The sequence below is a fragment of the Pipistrellus hanaki genome (genome assembly GCF_964339955.1).
Source record: "Pipistrellus hanaki genome assembly, chromosome: 3".
Lineage (NCBI taxonomy): Eukaryota > Metazoa > Chordata > Mammalia > Chiroptera > Vespertilionidae > Pipistrellus > Pipistrellus hanaki.
Window position 1 is genome coordinate 100,379,862 of NC_140505.1, and position 23,230 is coordinate 100,403,091.

Below are 23,230 nucleotides of genomic sequence, written 5' to 3' on the forward strand. Positions count from 1 at the left end.
TTATTGTCCAGTGTTTTTGCAATTCTACTTAATAAGTTCAAAGCAAAGGCCCTATATTGTCTTAATGGATGTCTCACGCTAAGACCCTGCTTATCCTCAAGTAAAGTTTTGGTTTAAAACAGAAATGACGGTTCTCACTTATCATCAACCTCTCACACCTATAACTTTAACAATGAGCAAATATGTTTTAAAGCCCTTACATAACAGAGTACAGGCGCCTTTGGTGTCCTGCCAAGAGTACTTCTTTCCGTGTTTGTATTTAAAATAGACTGGTAGTAACATCACTTGTGTGCCTGAAATTCCTTCTGTGCACAGGCTCCGAATGAAAAAAAAAAAAATGGATGTAGCAACCCGCTTTGCTGTTTTGCCATTATGAACCTCAAAGGAAATAACACATTCTGACTAAATTAAAGCGAAGACACGGAACAAATTATCCAAAGCTGAGGGTAGGCAGTGACTCGGTTTAACTTAACTTACCATCCTTTCCAAGACGGAGAATGTTTAACCTGGCAGCATGCAAGGTGCCTGATGAGCTGCAAACCCGGCCCTGGCCCGGCGGGGGGATGTGGCAGGCCGGAGTGAGCATCCCGGTGACAGAAAGGCAAACCAAAGCCGCCGCCAGACTGGGCTGCAATCACTCCCCAGCTCCGCACCTGCCTGCCCGCAGGTCCGGGAGGCAAGACCGAGCCCGCCGCTCTGTCCCCGCGCGGAGGGATGCGCTCACCTGGGTGGGGCAAAGCCACGAAAAATGTCCAAGGAGCCACCGCTGCCTCAATGAGATCCTGTCCCCGGACGGGCTCCGACACGCTGCCTTCTCCTGAACCTGCTCATCCAGCTGGTTTTCTGTTTAAGGACAGGTCTGGACCCACTGACCGGCCGAGGACATCCGCAAAGGGGGCGACAAAGTTGCCAGGAGAAGCGGCAGAAGTGGCGCAGGTGGAGCCGCCCCCGCACCTGGGACCAGCTCCCCGCCGCCCCCGCGCCGCCCCGCCCCGGCCCACCCCTCCGGCCTCGGGCAGCGGGGGGCGCACGCGGGGCGCCACCGGACTGGGAGTGCTGTCCGCCCGCCGCGCACGGCCCCTCCAGCGGCGCAGACAAAGGGAAGCCGCGGGCGGTGACGGCGAAGCCCGGTCCCCGAGCGCGTCGCGCAGCCCGCGCTGCCAGGAGGTGCGATCCGCGGTGACAGCCGCCAGCGGCGAGTGCGGCCCCGCGAGAGGGTGACGCGGCGGCAGAGGCGCGCCCCTCGCGGCCGCGGGGAGATGCACACGCCGGGCCCGGGGCGCCTCCTCCCGGCCCCGCGGTCAGTACGGCCCGCAGCCCCGGCCGGTGCCCGCAGCGCCCCCTGCCGCCCGCTCCGGCTCAGGGCGGGCCGTGCGCGTTGCGTGGGGGTGGCCACAGAGGTCTCAGGGGGTCCCCATGACCCCAGGGAAGGAAGAAGACAGAGGGCGGAGGCTACAGGGTAGGGATATGCGAGGAGTGGATCTGCTGTTTTCCTCTTAAAACAGAAGAGGGAGCCCCAGGGAATCAAGAGCAGCTGGAGGGGTTGGGGTTCATCCTTGGGAAGAATTTGAAGGGCGGGAAGATTTCGGATTTACAAGTAGCCCAGAGTTGATCTCTTGAAATGTTTTCGGAAAGGCTAGCGTTTCTTTCTAGAATGGGGTTTATGTAAGTGCCTGGCACTGTCTTGGGGGTTCTGAGAGCCCTGACTGCTGTGATGAGTAAATAGATTAATGGCCTCGCGAAGACCCTTCAGGACCCTTTGGCCTCCTTGGCGTGCACCGTGCACCAAGGAGGTTTCCAGGCACGCTGTTCCCTCCGGTCCCCTCAGCAGTGGAGTAAACATTTGCCATTATAAAAATGAAAGGGGCCTGGTCCTTGCACTGTTTCGGTGGTATTGTTTTTTAAGTTGAGTGTCTTATCCCAAACTGCCATGTTAAGCAATATTTTATACTATTGAATTTTTTTGAACAAGTTGATGTACTTGGTGAAGGGAAGTCACGAAACAGCACCCTTTTCCCCCAACCACTGTCATTTAAAATTATTCTATCAGTTCTCCCTTCTCTGCTGGAAGAATCTAGGGCAGATTTCATAGCTTTTTCTGTCACTTTCAGGTGTTAATCAACAGTCTGATTCTCTGGTATTAAAAAGTCTAGTCCAATCCAAATCAAAATGTCAGTCCCGGCCCACTTAAGCCTCCCTCCTGCCGCCCCTAACTTTTCCTAACCCCCTAAACCCCCCTCACCCCTCCAGCCCCACCCCTGCCACCTCCCAGCCTGACGCAAGCTCAGAGCCTGCATGGGGAAGAGAAATGTCCACTTTTGCTTCCTTGCTCTGTATCTTCCCACTAGCTCGGTGAAGGTGGCAGCATGGACATGTCCCCTGCACCAGGCCCTGGCCCTCAATTCCAAGTCAGCTCCTCCTCTGGTGGCCTGCCTCACAGAGACCCTCTGCAGGGTCACCATCCCCTGGCAGGCAGACCCTGCTGCCTTCAACCATGTCCATGCAGGCCCCTGTCTCAGCGGATACCTCCTCATTTTCTGGTCACAGGCAGCTCTGACCAGCCTCTCTCCTTGGCGGTTCTTGTGTAGAAGTCAAGCAGCCATCTTTGGACTCATGCATGTCCCAACCCAGGTGATACATGCCAAGGTCTCGGAGCAGATTTTCAGAAGCACCCCTTTCTTTGCATGATGTGGCTGGGCACTCCCTCCTGGTCCTCACGGCACCTTATCATTCTCACTGCCAATCTTCTCCTTGATCCCTCCCCCCTTTTCTTAAATTTAGTCAGAAAGCAGCAGAACCCTTACAAAGCAAATCAACCAATGCCTCTAATTAAAATGCGGAGCCCTGGCTGAGGGGAGCATCATCCAATGTACCAAAAGGTCACCCTTTTGATTCCCCAGCAGGGCCCATGCCAGAGATGTGGGTCTGGACCCTGTCAGGGTGCATATGGAGGGTCAGGGTGCATATGGGAAGCAACCCATAGATATTGCTCCCTCACATCGGTGTTTCTCTCTCCTCCTCCCCTCCCTGTCTCTCTAAAAACATATTGTTAAATAAATTAAAAATAAAATGTGGAGACACCTCTCTCTGCGGCCACTGAGGCATGCCACCCAAATCTTAAGGGTACACCTAACTGACAGCCTCCTTTGGACTTAAACAGTGCTCACACCAAGGCTGAAGTTCCCAGTTGTTCCCAGTCCATGTCTTTGCATAGTGGGAATGCCAGAACTGGGCCATTTCCGCCGGATGCAGGACCCCTGTCATGAGCAGTGTTCCTTCCAGAACTCCCGTGACCCTGCCGAGGCTCTCTTAGTTCTGCCCTGCGGTCTGAGGCTCTTCCTACCCCACCTTCCTCCCTTCCCTCTCCTTCCACAGGTGTCAGCCTTGCATGGCAGACAGAGGCTCTCCTCACCCCCTGCCAACCTCCTTTTCCTCCTGCACTACCCTACACAGGTGTTTTCTCAGTGCATTTCTCCCGCATCTAACCCTTCTTGGCATCTGCCTCTCGGAGGACCTAAACTAGCATATTCATCCATTGTTCCCAGCAGATATTCCTAGTCCCACTTTAACATTTGGTTGTTTGTATTTAGAAAAATAGGAGTAGTTTCTTTTGAGAAGACAAAAAATAAAACGATCAGCAGGTAACTTCCTATAGGTTCCCCCAAAACAGAGCCTGATAGGAGTTGGAGGTAGAGAGATTGTTTTAGTAGGTAATCCCAGGAAGCGGGAGTGATGAAATTGAAATACTAGACAAGTAAGTATGAAAAGGTGTGCTACAAAGGCCACTGCTATTCACAACAAGTACTCAATATAGCAGGGTCTCTGAGAAGCTTACGAAAGTCCTCCCGGAAAGTCATTTCAAAGACGGGGCCTGAGAGGTGACCATCTGGCTCTTATTCTCTGTGGGTGGGACTTATTTAATTCCCTTGCACTTCCCTTCACCAGGGCTTTAGGAAAGACCCTGAGGCAGAGAAACAGGACCTACTCACCTCCCAATGACCTCCCTCCTGATACCTACCACCACATTGGGGTTACATTTCAACAGCTGAATTTGGGAGGACACAAACGTTCAGAACATAGCAACTGACTGACACATAGCAGAATGTTATTAGGGATCAGTGCCTATGGGAAGGGAAGTAGACCAGGACTGAACAGTGGGAGTAACTGGATTGTGATTAAGAAAAAGTGGCCCATCTAAACAACATTAGAAACAAAGGAATGTAACTATACTGCTAGAGGTAGGAAGTATTTAGAATTAATAAATAACTGACCTTATGCCAGTTGTGGAGGCTCCAGAGAGTTGTGGCCAACTCCCCTGCAAGGAGGGACTAGTTGCCTCAGCTGGGGGCAGTGCTGTGAGCCTCACCTGAAGATACCCCTCCCCCAAGAGCACCCCTTCCCCAGAGAATTCACATCCAGTGACCGATGTGGGTGGGGACATAAACATCTGGCCACTTAGCCCACCTTGGTTACTCAGGGGCACATACAGAGTGGTGCGCCGGGGCCTGCTTGTACTGGCTTGTGAATGTTAGTTCACAAGCATTTTGTGAGCCAGTTGTTAAATACAGCTATCATTGAAGATTGATTAAACTTATAGTTTTATATATATTACATTAAAAACAAAGTTAACAAATCACTTCCATTATTTTGCTACATTTATATATGCTCTTGAGTCTATTTACAACTCAAATATCTATATGGTGGCAATATTACAGTGTGGGGCAAAATAAGTTAGCAGTTGTGAGTACACAAAGCACAGTTTATTCTGATATTATTATTTATCAATTATTATATTACTAGAGGCCCAGTGCACAGATCCATGCATCAGTGGGGTCCCTCAGCCTGGCCTGCAGGGATTGGGCCGAAACCGGCTTTCTGACATCCCCCAAGGGGTTCCAGATTGTGAGAGGGCAGTTCTCAGGTGACGTACCCCAGAATCAGGCTCCCTCCTCTCTCTACCTCCAAGTCACCCCAGCTCAGCAGCTCCTGTGTTAAGCATCTTCCACCTGGTGGTCGGTGCACCAGCTGGATGGTCGAATGGGCGGACGGTCACTTAGGCTTTTATGTATATAGACTAGAGGCCCAGTGCACAAAATTCGTGCACGGGAGGGGGTCCCCTCAGCCCAGCCTGCACCCTTTCCAATCCAGGACCCCTTGGGGGATGTCCGACTGCCGGTTTAGATCCGATCCCTTTATTTTATTACCTCTTTATTCTATAGGATTTCACATGCCAACAACTATAAAGCTACTTTTCCCCACCCTATATATGATAATGTACTATTGGGCATCTCTTTCCAACTTCACATTCATGGTATCACTTTTGTAACTGTAAGTCATCCATGGGATGTGTATTTACACCACAGAAATTGGCAAACACTAAAAATCAGGGTTTTCCCCCCAAGGAATCAGGTGTTAAACATTTACAAATACACCACTGCATATATGACATGGTCAGAGCTGTTCCAAGGTGGGCTAAATGACCAGGTTTTTATGTCCCCACCCACATCAGTCACTGGATGTGAATTCTCTGGGGAAGGGGTGCTCTTGGGGGAGGGGTATCTTCAGGTGAGGCTCACAGCACTGTCCCCAGCTGTGGCAACAAGTCCCTCCTTACAGGGGAATCTGGGCCACAAATCTCTGGAGCATCCACAACTGGCATAAGGTCAGTTAGAATATTTTCTTATTAATTATAAATACTTCCTACCTCTACAAGTATAGTTACATTTGTTTCTAATGTTGTTTAGATGTGCCATTTTTTCTTAATTAATCTTTTTTTCTTATTTCATTCTTCCTAAAGTTTGTCTGTATTTTGTCTTTGTTGAGTCTACTGTTTTTTATTTACAATTTTACTAATTTCTGCTGTGATTATTATTATTTCCTCTCTCCTGTGTTCTTTGGTTTCATTTTATTACTAGTAGCCCTGCACATGAATCCATGCACCAGTTTCTCTCTGTGGAGCCTGTCTGCTCTGCACCTGTTGCCCAGAGGCTCTCCATGGCCCAGAGGCTCATCTACAGCCGGTTGCAGAATGCTTGCCTCATCACTGAAGCGACAAAGCAAGCATTCTGTCAGGCCGCTCACGTTGTCTGCTCTCAACAGCTACCCCTGTGACTGGAGGACTACAGTGGGGCTGAGAGGACTGCGCACTGCCATCTTGTGGCTATGGGCGCCACCATCTTTGTGATGGAGTGATGGTTAATTTGCATATTAACCTTTTATTAGATAGAATTCTTTTTCAAACTTCTCAAGTTGAAAGCTTAGCTCACTAACTTTCCACCTTTCTTTTTTTTTTTTTTTTTCAAAAAAAAATTTTCATACATTTTTCTACTTGGTGCTTTCAATATCATTAAATTATAAATTTCCATTACAATTACTTTTTGCCCAATTTTTTTTCTTTATTAAGATACTAGAGGCCTGGTGCACGAAATTTGTGCACAGGGGGAGAAGGGTGTCCCTCAGCCCAGCCTGCATCCTCTTCAATCTGGGACCTCTCAAGGGTTGTCTGACTGCCTGTTTAGGCCCGATCCAAGAGCTCTTTCCAGCTCTGTGGCTGCCACCATTTCTGTTTGGATTTGTTTACCTTCTATCATTGAAACTGTGTAGCCTTGAGTGGAGGCTTAGGCCAACAAGGGCAGGCAGAAAGCTTGGCTTCCTCCATTGCCTGGGAAACCCAAGCCTCCTTCCTGCTCTCTGTAGCTGTAGCCATCTTGGTTGGGTTTATTTACATATTTGTTTCTGATTGGCTGGTGGACATGGCTGGTGGGCGTGGGTTATAAATGTAGCGGATTGATGATTAATTTTCATATTACTCTTTTATTAGGTAGGATTACATATGTGTTTTTATTCCCTCATTTTACTCCCAAACTCTCCCATTCATACCCTCACCCCCTTGGTGTCTGTGTCCATTGATTAGGCTTATATGCATGCATACATGTCCTTTGGTTGATCTCTCCTCCTAACCCCCATTCTCCTCTACCTTCCCTCTGAGTTTTGATGGTTTGATGGATGCTTCTCTATCTCTGGATCTGTTTTTATTCATCAGTTTATGTCAGTGATTAACAAACTCATTAGTCAATAGAGCCAAATATCAACAGTACAATGATTGAAAATTTTTTTGAGAGCCAAAAACTGACTTCTGCACATGTGCCACAAAGTTTCAATCACACTGTACGTGAACACCTGAACAAGGTCTTCTGTGGAAGAGCCACACTCAAGGGGCCAAAGATCCGTTTGTGGCTCAAGAGCCGCAATTTGCCAACCACTGGTTTATGTTGTTCATTATATTCCACAAATGAGTGAGATCGTGTGATATTTATCTTTCTCTTACTGGCTTATTTTGCTTGGCATAATGCTCTCCAGTTCTATCCATGCTGTTGCAAATGGTAAGAATTCCTTCTTGACCATGAGTTATTTACAAGTGTCTTTATTTTCTAAATGTATGAGGCTTTTTTTAGATATATATTTTTACTGTTCATTTCTTGCCATACTTCACTGTGGTAAGAAGACATAGTCTGTTGGATACACTCTTTAAAATTGGTATGGACTGGCTTTCTGGTCTATTCATAAGTAATCTATGTTCCTGAGAAGAATGTATATCTTCTAATTTATAGGTGTTGGTTTTTATGTGTGTTCATTAGGCCAAGCTTTTTAATTTTGGTTCAAAAATTCTATATCCTTTCTAATATTTGTCTCCATGAGCTATCCGTTACTGAGAGAGGAATAGTAAAACCCCCCACCACAATGCTGAATTTGTCCATTTCGCTTTGCAGTTCTCTCAACTGCTTTTTATATGTACTAGAGCTATGTTATCAGGGGCAAACAAGTTTTGAAATGTTATATATATTTTGGTAAATCATATATTTCTTCACTATATAGTGACTCACTAATACTTTTTATGTTAACATATTTTTTCTTCTAATATAAATATTGCTACAGAAGCTTCCTTTTAGTTAGTAATAACCACATGTATTTTCTATCTTTTAACCTTTCTGTGTTTTCTTGGGTATATGTTCCCCATAAATTTGCACTATCCACTTATTTTTATTCAATCTGACAACACCTACTTTTTCATTTATAAATATAACTCATTTAATTGCTTGCAGTATAAATATTGTGTAATTATATCAATTACTTATATAATTGAACCTACTCTTGACATACAATTGTGTACTTTTTTTATCCTCACCCTAGGATTTGCTTACCCATTTATATCTAGAGAGGGAGAGGGAGAGGGAGAGGGAGAGGGAGAGGGAGAGGGAGAGGGAGAGAGAGAGAGAGAAACATCAATGTGAGAGAGAATCATCTATTGGTTGCCTCCTGTACATGCCCCAACTGGGAATCAAACCCACAATCTAGGAATGTGCTCCAACCAGGAATTAAACCCACAACCTTTCAGGGTTTATGATTAACCTACAACCAACTTAGCCTGCTAGGGCTAGTTGTGTACTTTCTATTGGTCTGCATTTTTGTTTGTTTTTTTTCTTCTTTTCTGCCTCTCTTTGAGGGAAATTTTCTATCCTATTTAATAAAAGATTAATGTGCAAATTGACCATACCTCTGCTACTCCCACAAGCCATGCCCATAAGCCAATCAGGAGCTAATATGCAAATAAACCCAACCAAGATGGCTGCAGCCTCAGAGAGCAGGAGGGAGAAACTTGGGTTTCTCCAGTAATGGAGGAAAACAAACTTTCCACTTGCCCTTGCTGGTCTAGGCCTCCACTCAAGGTTACAAATTTTGAATGATAGAAGATAGATAAATCCCAGCAGAAATGGCTGCCCCCACAGAGCAAGCAGGAGGCTTGTCTCCACATCAGGCTACAAAATTTCAAGTGTAGAAGATAAATAAATCCCATTAACCAGGACCTCAGCTTGGATCACTAGGGGGCGTGGCCAGCCTGCAAACCACCACAGGCCCCTCGCCCAAGCCACCCCACACCCCAAGAGAACCCCCACACTGATCCAGGACACCCTTTAGGGCAAACCGGCTGGCCCCCACCCATGCACCAGGCCTCTATCCCAGTGGTCAGCAAACTGAGGCTCGCAAGCTACATGTGGCTCTTTGACCCCTTGAGTTTGTGGCTTGCAAGCCATGGTTTGCTGATACTACTCTAAGGTATCTCCCAAATCATTGTCCTAAAGCAGTGGTCGGCAAGCAGCAGCTCTATCCTATCTAATAAAAGAATAATATACAGATTTACCATCACTCAAACACACAAGATGGCTGCCCCCATGTGGGCACAATATGGTAGCCACAAGAGGCCAGCAAGGGAGGACAATTGGGAGGGACTAGGCCTGCAAGGGCAAGTGGATGGCAGTTGGGGGCGATCAAACCTGCAGGGGAGGATAGTTAGGGTTGATCAGACCAGCAGAAGAGGGAAGTGAGAGTGATCAAGCCTGCAGGGAAGGGCAGTTGGGGGGAACAAGGCCTGCAGGGGACAACTGTTAGGGGCAAACAGGCTGGCAGGAGAGCAGTTAGGCATCAATCAGGCTGACAGGGGAGTGGTTAGGGGGTGATCAGACTGGTAGGCAGAAGCAGTTAGGGGCAATCAGAAAGGCAGGCAAGCGAGCAGTTGGGAGCCAGCAGTCCTGGATTGTGAGAGGGATGTCCAACTGCCCGTTCAGGCCCGATCCAATTTGGATCGGGCCTGAACGGGCAGTCGGACATCCCTTGAGGGGGTCCCAGATTGGAGAGGGTGCAGGCTGGGCTGAGGGACACCTCCCCTCATGCACAAATTTCATGCACCAAGCCTCTAGTATATATATATATATATATATATATATATATATATATATATATATATAACAATAATGTATTAGTGGCTTAGGTTTTTAGCTTTATAACAATGATACCATGTGTATGGGAGTACTGCAGCTTGCTATTCGCTCAACACTATGTTTCTAAGAGTCATCTATATTATAGCACAAAATTGAAGTTAATTCCTTTTCACTGCTATATAATATTCCATAATTTTCCTGGTGGTTTGTTTTCAGCTTTTGTTATTATCAATCCATGTGAATATCTCATAAAAATTACTTCAAGTAAGGTATAAGAAAACACTCAATATAAATACCAAATATTTTTCTAATATACCAATAGAAACATTGGATATTCCAATATACATTTCCACCAGCAGAATTTGGATAGAATAAACAACTTTATGATATTGAGTATTACTCTCTGAAAATATGAATATTACTCCACTTTCTTGGGTGTTTTTTAATGTCCTCCAATAAGATCTTATGATATTCTGTATATAGATCTGTCACACATTTTGTTAGAGTTATTCCTAATGCAGCAGGTTGTTGATTACCTCTAAAAATTCTGTCTTTCTCTTTCTGGGCACACAGCTCCCAGGAATGATGGTGCAGCTTTCTACTTAGCTCCTACTTAAATACTGCCTTCCCTGACCTCAGCTTTTCCTCACAATGCATTGCTCTCAACATTGACATGGAGTGGTCCAGCTTTGATGGTTCATATGAATATAGTAATGTAGGGCAGCGGTCACCAACCTTTCAGACCTCATGGACTACCAGTGGTCCACTGACCACTGGCTGGCGACCACTGCTCTAGGGAATGCTCTTGTAACGAAGTGGAAGGAACCTAGTCTCTACATGATTTATTGGAGCAGAGCTGTCCCTCCAGCTTGGAAAAACCAAGCTAACAACTTCTCTTTTATTTAATTCATAATATTTGGGGCTATTTTTTTTTTTTACAGTGCGCTTTTTTTTTTTTACATATTTTATGATTTTTTTTTTTTGCCCCTCTCCCTCCCTCACACAAAGCCCCTCCCTCCCCAGAGTTTTATGTCCATTGGTTGTACTTATATGCATGTATACAAGTCCTTCGGTTGATCTATTATCTCCCCCAGATCCTCCTCCCCTCCCCACTGTAATTTGACAAACTGCTTGTTGCTTTACTGTCTCTATATCTATCTTTTGGTTCATCAGTTTATAATGATCTTTATTATCCACAAATGAGTGAGGTCATGTGGTGTTTCTCTTTCATTGATTGGCTTATTTCACTCAGCATGATGTTCTCCAATTCCATCCAGGTTGCTGCAAATGATGAGAATTCCTTCTTTTTTATGGCAGCATAGTATTCCATTGTGTAGATGTAACATAGTTTTTGGATCCAATCATATGCTGACGGGCACCTAGGCTGTTTCCAAATTCTGGCTATTGTAGATTGTGCTGCAATGAACATAGGGGTGCATATATCCTTTCTGATTGGTGTTTCTAGTTTCTTGGGATATATTCCTAGGAGTGGGATTACTGGGTCAAATGGGAGTTCCATTTTCAGTTTTTTTGAGGAAACTCCACACTGTTCTCCACAGTGGTTGCACCAGTCTGCATTCCCACCAGCAGTGCACGAGGGTTCCTTTTTCTCCACAACCTCGCCAACACTTGTCGTTTGTTGATTTGTTGATGTTGGCCATTCTGACAGGTGTGAGATGGTACCGCATTGTTGTTTTGATTTGCATCTCTCGGATAATTAGTGACTTTGAGCATGTTTTCATGTGCCTTTTGGCCTTCCTTCTGTCTTCTTTTGAAAATATTCTATTTAGGTCCATTGCCCATTTCTTAATTGGATCATTCATCTTCCTTTTATTTAGTTGTATCAGCTGTCTGTAGATGTTGGAGATTAAACCTTTATCAGTGGTGTTGTTTGCAAATATGTTCTCCCACACCGTGGGCTTTCTTGTTGTTTTGTTGATGGTTTCTTTTGCTGTAAAAAGGCTTTTTATTTTGATGTAGTCCCATTTGTTTATTTTCTCATTAGCTTCCATTGCCCTAGGGGCAGTATCAGTGAAGAAGTTCTTTTGGCATACGTCTGAGATTTTGCTGCCTGTGGATGCTTCTAGTATTTTTATGGTTTCCCACCTGATGTTTAAGTCCTGTATCCATTTTGAGTTTATTTTTGTGTATGGTGTAAGTTGGTGATCTAGTTTCATTCTTTTGCACGTGTCTGCCCAATTTTCCCAACACCATTTATTGAAGAAACTGTCTTGACTCCATTGTATATTTGTGCCTCCTTTGTCAAATATTAATTGAGCATAGTGATTTGGGTTGATATCTGGGTTCTCGATTCTATTCCATTGATCTATATGTCTGTTCTTGTGCCAGTACCAGGCTGTTTTGAGAACAGTGGCTTTGTAATACAGTTTGAAGTCTGGTATTGAGATCCCTCCTACTTTACCTTTCTTTCTCAGGATTGCTGTGGCTATTCGGGGTCTTTTATTGTTCCAAATGAACTTTTGGAGAGTTCTTTCTAGGTCAGTGAAATATGCCATTGGTATTTTAAGGGGGAGTGCATTGAACCTATAGATTGCTTTAGGAAGTATGGACATTTTGATGATGTTGATTCTACCAATCCATGAACATGGTATGTTCTTCCATCTCCTTACATCTTCCTCTATCTCTTTTTTCAGTGTCGTGTAGCTTTCTGCATATAGGTCCTTTACTTCCTTAGTTAAATTTATTACTAGGTATCTTAATTTTTTTGGTGCGATGGTAAATGGAATTGCTTTTTTAGTCTCTGTTTCTGTAGTTTCACTGTTGGTGTATAGAAATGCCATGGATTTCTTGGCATTAATTTTGTATCCTGCTACATTGCCAAATTCATTTATTAAGTCAATTAGTTTTTTAATGGAGTCTTTTGGGTTTTTTATGTACAATATCATGTCATCTGCAAATAAGGATAACTTTACTTCTTCTTTTCCAATTTGGATGCCTTTTATTTCCTCCTCTTGTCTAATTGCAATGGCTAGTACTTCCAGTACTATGTCAAACAGGAGTGGCGAGAGTGGGCATCCCTGTCTTGTTCCTGTTCTTAGAGGGAATGGTTTTAGTTTTTGCCCATTGAGTATGATGTTGGCTGTGGGTTTATCATATATAGCTTTTATTATGTTGAGGTATGATCCTTGTACTCCCACCTTGTTGAGAGTTTTTATCAGGAAAGGGTGTTGGATTTTATCAAATGCTTTTTCTGCATCAATTGATATGACTATATGATTTTTATCTTTCAATTTGTTTATGTGATGTATCACGTTTATTGATTTGTGGATATTGTACCATCCTTGCATTCCTTGAATAAATCCTACTTGGTCATGGTGTATGATCTTTGTGATGTTATTCTGGAGTCGATTTGCTAGAATTTTGTTGAGGATTTTGGCATCTATGTTCATGAGGGATATTGGCCTGTAATTCTCTTTCATTGAGTTGTCTTTATCTGGTTTTGGTATTAGGGTGATGCTGGCTTCATAGAAGGAGTTTGGAAGTGTTCCTTCCTCTTGGATTTTTTGGAATAGTCTGAGGAGGATAGGTTTTAGTTCTTCCTTGAATGTTTGGTAAAACTCTCCTGTGAAGCCATCTGGCCCTGGGCTTTTGTTTGCTGGAAGCTTTTTGATGACTGTTTCAATTTCTTCCCAAGTCACTGCTCTATTGAGATTTTTAGATTCTTCCTGATTGAGTTTTGGAAGTTTGTATTTTTCTAGGAATATGTCCATTTCCTCCAGGTTGTTCAGTTTGTTGGAATAGAGTTGTTCGTAGTATTTTGTAACAATCCGTTGTATTTCGGTGGGGTCTGTTGTTATTTCACCTCTTTCATTTCTGATTTTGTTTATTTGGGTCCTCTCTCTTTGTTTCTTGGTTAGCCTGGCTAGAGGTCGCACTATCTTTTTTATACACTGTTACATTCTGTTTAGTAATATTTTATTTAGGATTTTTACAAGTATGTGTAAAAATACGATTGAACTGTAATTTTTCTTCATTCTACTGTTATTTTCTTATTTTGATGCCATAAAATGCATTGAAAATATTCCCAGTCATTTAGTCTTCTGGGAGAATTTACATAAGATCTAATGTTCTGTCTCTAAAAAATCTAGTTTGGCTCATCGGTAAAACCCTCTGAATCTCATGCTGCTTCTTGATAGGAGGAATTTTTACTATTAAGTAATTTGATTTATTTAACATTAACTTTCTTTGTTAATAGTAATAAGTACTATCTCAATGCAATTTTAATTTCCATTTGTTATATTACTAAAGAGGTTGATCATTTTCCATATGTCTATTAATTGTGGGTTTCCAATTTTGTGGGTTGACAGTTAATTTCTTTATCGATATATCATTGTGATCATTTAGATTAATTCCACTTTTCCTCCCACTGTGGGTAGAATAACATTCCCTCACCCAATAATGTTGGCTTGGCCATATAATCATCTTTGGGCAATAGAATGGTAACAGACAAGGTTTCAACTGTGTTTGCTTAGATTGGCTTATCTCTTGCACCTTTATCATCTCCATGAGAACCACCCCTGGGTGATCATTGATCTTAGAGCAGTGAGAAACACTGGGAATAAACTTCCTCCTATCCTAGAGCCAGGTGCAGCATGAAGCAGTCACTCAGCCCAGTTCAACCCAAGTCATTCAAATCAGAGTTGACCGGTAGATGTGGGAAAATGAATGCTGCTTTTGGAAGCCACTGAGTTTAGGGGATTTGTTATGCAGTATTATCTATATTAATACAAGGGAAATATGCTAATTAGACCGGACATCTTCCAGACAAAGCTGCAGGGGCTGTAAGGGCCAAGAAGGGCCAATGGCCGGCAGTGGCAGCAGTAGCAGGGTGACAGGGGTGGCACCTTCCCCTGATTGGCCCGACTGCCTCCCTAAGCTATCAATAGGACATCCCCTAAAGGCTCCCAGACTGTGAGAGGGAGCAGGCCAGGCTGAAGGACCACCCCCCCAACCAGTGCATGAATTTTCATGTACTAGGCCTCTAGTGCATGAAAATTAATATATCACTAGTCGTGGTGATATCTGACTAACACAACTACTTATCTATCAGGATGTTAGAGAATTTCTTATCAATTTTTATGATTAAGTTGTTTAATTTTATATATAATTATATTTAATATATAATTAATTTTATATAATTATTTGCTGTAATTATTTCCCACTGTGATAGAGCTTGTCTTATACTTTGATGATGTTTCTTTTTTCTTTTTCTTTTTTGGTGTTTCTTAATTTTACCTTAGGAAACTTATTTTTAGTTAAACTTGTACATTTTTTCCTTTTTTTTAATCCTCACCTGAGTATATGTTTATTAAGTTGGCATATGGGACGATGCTCCAACCAACTCTGCCACCTGACCGGGGCAATCCTATACTACATTTTAACTTAAACAGTTTTTCCCAGTTCTGAGATGCAATAAATAATTCCATCTTCTGTTCCTCTAAAACTTTAAAAATATGTAATTCTATCATCTATCAGGAATAACAGAGGAATATTAATATTTCTTAGATCTTAATTTTTTACTGAGTTTAGTATAATATATCTGAACCTTAAAATTAATACTATTTCTAATTTGAAAAATGTTTAAATTGAAATCTTTTTAAGATTATGTGTAATTGTCAATCTTTTATCTACCATGTTTGCTTCAAAAATTTAATTTAATTAGCATACTAATTTAACTATCCCAATTACTTTGTGTTTATCCAAGCTAAAATAAGGCTTTCATTTGCTGCTCAATTCCTCTAGAGAATTTAAATTCACCACAATCTTCTAGTAATCCACATCTCTGTTCCTTATTATCCAAAATGATGTAATTGGTTCAAAAAAATTTACTATTTCTGGTATCTGGGTTATCTTATGAGCCTCTTGTGCATACAAGTTGGAATTTAAGAATGCACATTTCATTGTGAAAAGGACTAGAGTAAAGCACAAGCAGCATTACCCAGTTGAACCTGACCTGCCCAGGTGGACATGAGCGTCTTTTCCTCAATGGGGCCTCTCCTGGTTCTCCCAGGTGGAATTTGTTGCTCTTCTTTCTGTAGACCCAGAACAGTGTTCTTATAGGAGTTCTGTTGTGATGTAGTGTTGTGTAGGGTTCGGGATCTGAAGAAGGGGCTGATGCACAAATGAAAACACTAGACAAGAAATATGAATTTAGAAGTCATGGGGAACCAAGTGGAAACTTCTCTCTAGTGGAGAAGCTCCCCAATACCTTGGATTTGTCAGCTTTTATCTACTTGAATACACATTTGCTCTTTAGAAATTATAAAAGGTAAAGTTTGGTAAACAGTAAAAGGATTATCAGTTTAGGGGATTGCCTTGAGCCATTTGGCCAACAGCAGGGCAATAGTATGCTGATTTTCAGCTCTGCTGAGCATCAAAGTCCATTGGCCTTCCTGTGGGTCTTTTTGCGTTAATATGCTAACTACTGTTGGTCTTTGCCTCCAGCAGTGTCGTTTACATGTTTGTTCATTTTATTTGACTATAAGTTCCTGATTGGCAATTACTTATTTCTGATTGTCTAGCAACTATCTTGGTACTTGGCTCATAGGAGATGCTCAGTGAATGTTGGCTAATTGAAGAACTGATTGGAAGTTGGCACTGTGTGATATTAAAGTGGCAGTGAGCAGTCTACGTGGTTAGCTTCCTTTCTCTTTCCTTTCTCAGTATGTGGTTCATCTAAACTATTGTACCAGGTCATTCTTTTATATTGCTCACTCTAGGTAGTTATTGGAGGGCTCAAACACCACACAGAAGATAGGAAATAGGGACAAAAAAGATTACCCCCGGGTCTAAAACTGATTCATTCTATCAATGTGATATGCTGTAAAGAGTTCTGAACTAGGGTAAGGTGACTTGGGTCTAAGTCCAGTTCTTCCCCTTAATAATCAGCTTAGGGCTAGTTACTTCAGTCCTCAGGGCTGCAGTTTTGACCTCTGTAAGTTTTTAATGTGACACTACATTACCAAATCTGTTAAATGAAATAAGACATTAAGAATATACATCTAAGGTAAAAACTGTTGTTTCAATTTTAACCCCTCTCTCGTCTGGATCCTGCACCTGATTAAACACAGGATGTTTACCTCAGCTTCCAGGTGGAGGCCTGGAGGCTAAGGCAATTTTCCCCTGCCTGGGACCAGGACCACAGGAGATTGATTCCCACTGACTCAGTAACTTTCAGAGATAGAAACCGTAGATAACTTTCAGAGATAGAAACTGTAGATAACCTCTGAGCTCTACTTCTGTGTTATCGGCTATTGCAAGAGAGGGCCACATTCCAATGTTTCCAACCTTTAGAATTTAGAACAAAGGAAAATTCCTGTGGTTTGAACCTTTAAAAAGGACTGCCTACCCCTGGAACAGTGCAGGTCCATGTGGAGTCCACCTGCGTGTGGTGCTCTTGCAGCCGTCCTGGCCTGTTTTTCAATAAATCCTTGCCTGCTTTTTTAAAATCAATCTTCAGCCTTCGGTGGTCTTATTTGTACCCAGGGTTCGACCCCACAATATTAAATCATACAACTTTAGTTCCCTACAAAATGAAGCAGGGCTAGAGTCAGTTAGCAGGCAGCCAACCACACTCTGTAGTGAAGGCCATGAGGCTCTGGAGTTCAGGCAGATCTGGCATTGAGTTCAACTGCCAGTTCACTTGATTACCAACCTTGGGAACATTATTTAGCTTCATTGTTGCTCAGTTTTCTATGGGAAGTATAATACTTGATTGCAAAGTTGCTGTGAAATGTAAATGAGACAAGGAGGGTGAAGTACATGCGACCATTCTTTGCACACCGTAGAGTCTAGATGGGACTTCTAGTTTGTTAATCACACCCTGTCCTCACACACAGAGGCAGCTCATCTTGCATACTTGAATAGGGAAAGACAATAGAAGTCCACACATTTTAATGGCATTTTCCCTTTGGTTTTGGTATCATCATTGCCCAAAAGAGGCTCCCTCATAGACAATGGTTAAATGGTTAAATAATAAATGGTTATGTTCAAAGAAAGAAAAAATCTCCAGATATATAGAACCTGAAAACTGGAGTGATTAGAGTCTTTAAATCCCAGACAAATGTACCATTAACTCAAATAATTTTAAATTATAAAGAATATTTCATACACAATGGGCAATATTAAAGTATAGCACAATCAACCAGTATAACCAACTGTTCAAAGTCTCTACCTTAGATCTGTATACTAAGGTTTTATTTTGAAACAAAACTCACCTGTGTACAAGGTAATTCACTGTGGAATTTGCTATTCAAACCTGTAATAGCCTGTAGGGAGAGCATCATCTCACATTGGGTTTTGACATTCTTGATTTGGGAGCATTTTCTACACAAGCCTTGATGTAGAGCTTGAGCCTAATCTGCCCAGCAGAGGGCAGCAGCACCCACGAGAAAGTGCCAGTAGTGCTGTTATGCTTTGGTTTCTCTTCAGACCTCATAAATCTTTCGCCTTTTACTGATAGGGTTTTAAATAAGGCTCCACCAGATAAGCTACGGGGAAGCCACAGCCTAGGGATGACACTCCATTTCAGGCCACAAGCAGCACCAGGGACCAAAATGAAAATACTTGTCCCTTGTTCAAAAAGCAAGAAAAAAAAAGTTTTCCTTTCTTCTGCAGTTTCCCTTGACCTATGCTGTTTTATTTGCTATTTAATGTCAGCTCCCTCTGGCATAGGGATGGGAGGTGGGGGTGCAGACCCTCAGGGACTCTCCCTGTGACTAGGTGTGCAGAAGGCACAGCCAAGCCTCCACTGGCCCTCTTGCCACTATGCCCAGGCCACCCTAGGTAAGGGCAGCAGCAATCCTAGGCAGGGGTGTGAGCTGGTGACCCAGACCCAGTGAGAGGGCAGAGGAAGGCAGAGCTGGGCCTGAACCCAGGTTCCAAGCCCCTGGTACAGGCTCCACAGGCGCTTTGTACTTCACTTACAGACCACGAATGCAAAAATAAAATTATTCAGAACCTCAAGATGGCTACCACAGAGCCATAAAGCAAGTAGGGCCCCCTTCTGAACGTGGGAACCTGTGGGACTGCACTGGCACCACCTGTCCAGGGCACTTTTTTACTCTCTGAGTCCAACCAACACTAACAACCTGGTACCTCTAAATCCAGACTGTGCTGCCCTCTGTGTGGTTTCCAGGCTCTGGAAGCAAAGGGGCAACAACTCCAAATGGGCCTCCTACTGTTAAAACAGAAAACACCACCGCTGCCCAGTCTTGTCCTTCCCTACAAACTCCAGTCACATCACTTTCAATGTTTCTTGAGCACCCAAAGCTTACACCACCCTCAGGATCTTTGCTGCCCACTTTCCTGGACTGCTTTTGCCCAGGGACTTCCCTTCATTCAGAATTCTGCTCAGATGTCACCTTATTCTTGGTAAGCATCTCCAATGGGGTCTGACCCTTTAACCAGCTTTGTTTTCCTCAAAGTACTTATCACCAACAGTTGATATGTTTATTACAGAGTAATTTGTCTGCCTTGGTGGGTATGCACTGACTAGAATGTCCAGAGGAGCAGGATTTGTGTGAAGTTTCTGGTCCAGGACAGTGTCTCCAGCTCCTAGACCAGTGCCTAGCAGGTGCACACACTGGAAAGTTGAAATGTCTTGACAGCCCACCGTCTCATGGTGGTAGTGCCCACTGGTGAGACAAACTGAAGACCAAGGAACAAGCAAGGCAAGACCTGCAGGACACACCTGTTGGATCAGAGGATGAGATGGGAGAGAAGTTCCCTTTACCTGCAGTTTGTTCTAAAAGAATGCTGACATATATGATCACTTCATTCCTTTTACATGATAAATAAATGAGGTTCAGAGAGTGAAAAACTCTTAAAGTCACATTGCTTGCAGTGGCAGAGTCGGATCTAGAATACCAACATTCAAGATTCTTGACTTTTCTCCTTGTGCTCTTTTCCGTGATCATATTGGTCTGAACACGTGGCCTGCAAACTGAGTCTTTCATTTTAACCCAGGACCAGGAGGTTAGACCTACTGCCCCTACCAACTCTACTCAAAGGCTTAACCACCTTGGGAACTTACTCAGCTTGTTTGCAGAGACCAGCCAGCTTTGCCTTGGATTCAGCACAGGCTCCATATGTCAATAATTTATTAATAAGCCCAAGCATATGATGCTTCTAAGCAATTACATGTCAAGAAAAATTATAGGAGAGTACGTACATTCTGTGTGGTGAAATATTGCAGTAGACAGGTGTAAGTAATGTAGTTCTGAGTGTATGCTTCTTGAATGATCATTGATCTCCGGGCCCTGAGGAGTTCATTGTCTATCCCCGAGCAAGGCACTTATTGCAGCCCATAGCCTGTAGCCAATCAGCCACAACTACATTTCACTGGAGGGTCTCCTTTATGGTGAACTTTAATGTCCAGCAAGAGAATACACCCTCTCAATTCTTTTCATTGTGTTTTCCTAATTAAATTGCAAATTGTAATTGCTTCTTGCTCTAGAAAAGAAGATCTTAGATTTCATCATTGAGTTCTTAGGCTCACATTTTGTTGTAACTATTTTTAAAATCTTTGCACAACTAAACAACCAAATAGAACTTACATCAGATAATGTTTGGATAAATATAAAATTCCCTGTTTGACAATAATCCTCACAAGATCGTTGCCTAATAGTGTCTGATGTATACTTATTACAAAAGGGACCAGAATAATACACTTCAGTGCAACTAGATGAAATGAAATGTATTGTCCCCTTCTCTATGAACCATTATGTTTCTCATTTCCTGGTCTTTAAAATGGAAGAAATTTTATCTGACTCTTCTCTATTTGATTTTGGGAATACCCCTATATCCTCCTGAAAGGGCAGGGCGGAGTTATCCCTAGCCCTCACCCAACCAATCAGGGTTAGCCGAGGCAGTGACATCACCACCGACTGGAGTAAAACCCCTGGACTGGCGAAATTCGCTCTCTCTTCCGCCATGCTGCCGGCATGAGTGGGACAGAGCCCATGCTAGCATGGAAAAGTCTCCTTTGTTTATTGCATCGGACTCGGCTCCCTGGTGGTCCTTGGGGATCATGAAGTCTGGGCGTAACACTCCCAGTAAAATCCTTCTTTAGCCTTGTGTTAAAACAAAGTTAGTTTCTGTTACTGTTAACTAAAATCTCTACCTGGCACACCTGGCCTCCAGCTATTTTCTGGTTTATTAGTTCTTTTGTGTTCTTCCTGCCCCTCCTTCTTCTCTATTAGAGAAGGGACCTTGTCTGCCCTGTTCGTTGCTGGATCTCCAGAACTAAGAACTTCATCTGTAACATAGGAGGCTCTCAAAAAATTTATGTTGAAGAAAGAGATTCCCTAAATATTCCAGTTGTCAAATCCAAGTACCTTGAAATAATAAACTGAAGAAATTAGATATTTTAGTTAATCTATTTCTCTGTAAACATGTACTGATAAAAGAAATGGAAAATGGTCTGAAAGAGAGTATTTAAGACCTGAGCCTCACTCACTAAATGCAAGTCCTGTTTTCTGCCAAATTAGCCTCAGAATTGAGCAGCCAGGTAAAGGGTAGGAGGACCTTGTGACAGAGTGGATGGTTCGACTCACTCTGCCTCTGAGGAACTGGCCACAGGCACACCCTCCCCTCCACAGCTCAGCAAGCAGGGAGAGAGGCAGCTGACTGGAAGTGATCCATACAGAAATGGCTGCATTTTTGTACTTGCTATGTAACTAGCTGAATATAATGTGGGCCTAAAACTTGTTTTGGTTTAAAAAGAATAAGGAGAGACAGTAAAAAAGGAAGAGTTATGCTGATAGGACTATTATGGCCAATGTTTGCTGGCAGAGAATTAGGTAGATACTGAAGATACAGGCACAATAAGAAGATGCTCACAGTCCTAGCCTGAGTGGCTCAGTTGGTTGGAGTATTGTCCAGTACACCAAAAGGTGGCAGGTTTGGTTTCTGACCATGGCACATAACCAGATTGAGGGTTCAATTTGGGAGGCAATTGACAAATGTTTCTCATATCCACGCCTCTCTCTCTATCCCCCTCTCCCTTCCTGTCTCAAAAGAAAATCAATTAAAAAGTGAAGAATTATAATAGCTTTACAAAATACAGGTATGATATAAAAATCTTGAATAGTACTTCGGAGACCTTTAAAAACCTATAAAGGGAATGTAGAGGAAAAGCCCTGTCCTGTATAATAAAAAGTTAAGATGCAAATTGACTAAATGGTGGACTAACTTGTCGCTATGATGCACACTGACCACCGGGGGCAGACGCTCAATGCAGGAGCTGCCCCCTGGTGGTCAGTGCACTCCCACAGCGGGAACAATGCTCAGCCAGAAACCAGGCTCATGCTGGCAAGGGCAGTGGCAAGTGGTGAGAAAGGCTTAGAACATCCTTAGCGGCAGCACTAAGGATGTCCAACTGACAACTTAGCAGGCCTAAGCCATCAATTGGGCTTCCCCTAAGGGCTCCCAGACTGTGAGCGCAGGCCAGCCTAACCCTCATGACATACAAATGTCATGCACCAGGCCTCTAATATTACGGAAATGTTCATTGGCTCTTACAACTCCTGGAAACCTCACCAGAGGTGCTCATAAATAATGGCTAAGGTGATGTGAATGTTGTGTAGCAGACACTAACAATGCTAAGTGATTTGCATGCATTTCAATATGTAATGTCACAGTTTTCTAAGGTAGATACTACTGTATTCGCCCATTTTACAGATTAGGAAAGTGAAGTTGAGAGAGGTTAGGTAACTTGCTCACTGCCATACAGCTAGTAAGATTTCAACAAACAGCCCCATATATACAGCCTGTGAAGAAGGCCATGTGGCAGGGCACTGCAGGCACCTTTAGGAACCAAAAGTGCCTTCCATCCAAAGCAAGTGAGAAGCTAGGACCCTCAGTTCATACAGTAAGGCAGTGAATTATACCAACAATCATGGAGCCTGGAAGAGGACTCGGAGGTCCAGATGAGAGCACAGCCTATCTGACTTCATGATTACAGCATGTGGGACAGAAGACCCTGTGAGGCCCTGCTGGACCCCAGACTTATGAGAACAGTGAGATAAAAAGCAGGTGTTGTTTTGTGTTATGCTGTGGTAATTGGTCACATGGCATAGAAAAGAAATGCGTACCTGATGATGAGATTTCCACTTCCTGATCAGGGAGAAGGGAGCAGGTGATGTCCATAGGACTCCAAATTAGAAATGCTCACTGTAAACTCAGGAATTATAATAAGCCTGAAGAATAAAAAAGTGGGGGGGAGGGGGAGGAAGGGGGGATGGAGGAAATGAAAAACAATTATGCAATTCTCTACCACCCCTAACACCCAAATACATTTTCTGTCGAGGCTTGGCAGAGTAAACAACAATGAGGACAGTATAATTTCAGGAACACTATAAAGCTGGCAGTTCAAAAAGATTTGCCTTCTTCTCCCCCACGCTTGACATGTAAGATATCCATCGGTGGGGTTG

General features: G+C 43.3%; 1 protein-coding gene and 1 pseudogene across 6 annotated transcripts in view; one reads left to right on the top strand and one right to left on the bottom strand.

Moving 5' to 3' along the window:
- MTUS2 (microtubule associated scaffold protein 2) overlaps positions 1 to 1,241 on the bottom strand; it is a 480,281-nt gene extending 479,040 nt beyond the window's left edge. For all 5 annotated transcript variants that reach the window (XM_084878667.1, XM_084878669.1, XM_084878666.1 and 2 more), the window contains exon 1: positions 725 to 1,241. The gene's annotated coding sequence lies outside the window, so the exon portion shown is untranslated. The remainder of the gene's footprint in view (positions 1 to 724) is intronic.
- The window catches only part of LOC311619680 (cyclin-Y-like protein 1), a 55,865-nt pseudogene continuing 33,409 nt past the window's right edge, over positions 775 to 23,230 (top strand). Inside the window, exon 1 of the transcript in view lies at positions 775 to 1,217. The product of the transcript in view is annotated as a cyclin-Y-like protein 1 (transcript). The remainder of the gene's footprint in view (positions 1,218 to 23,230) is intronic.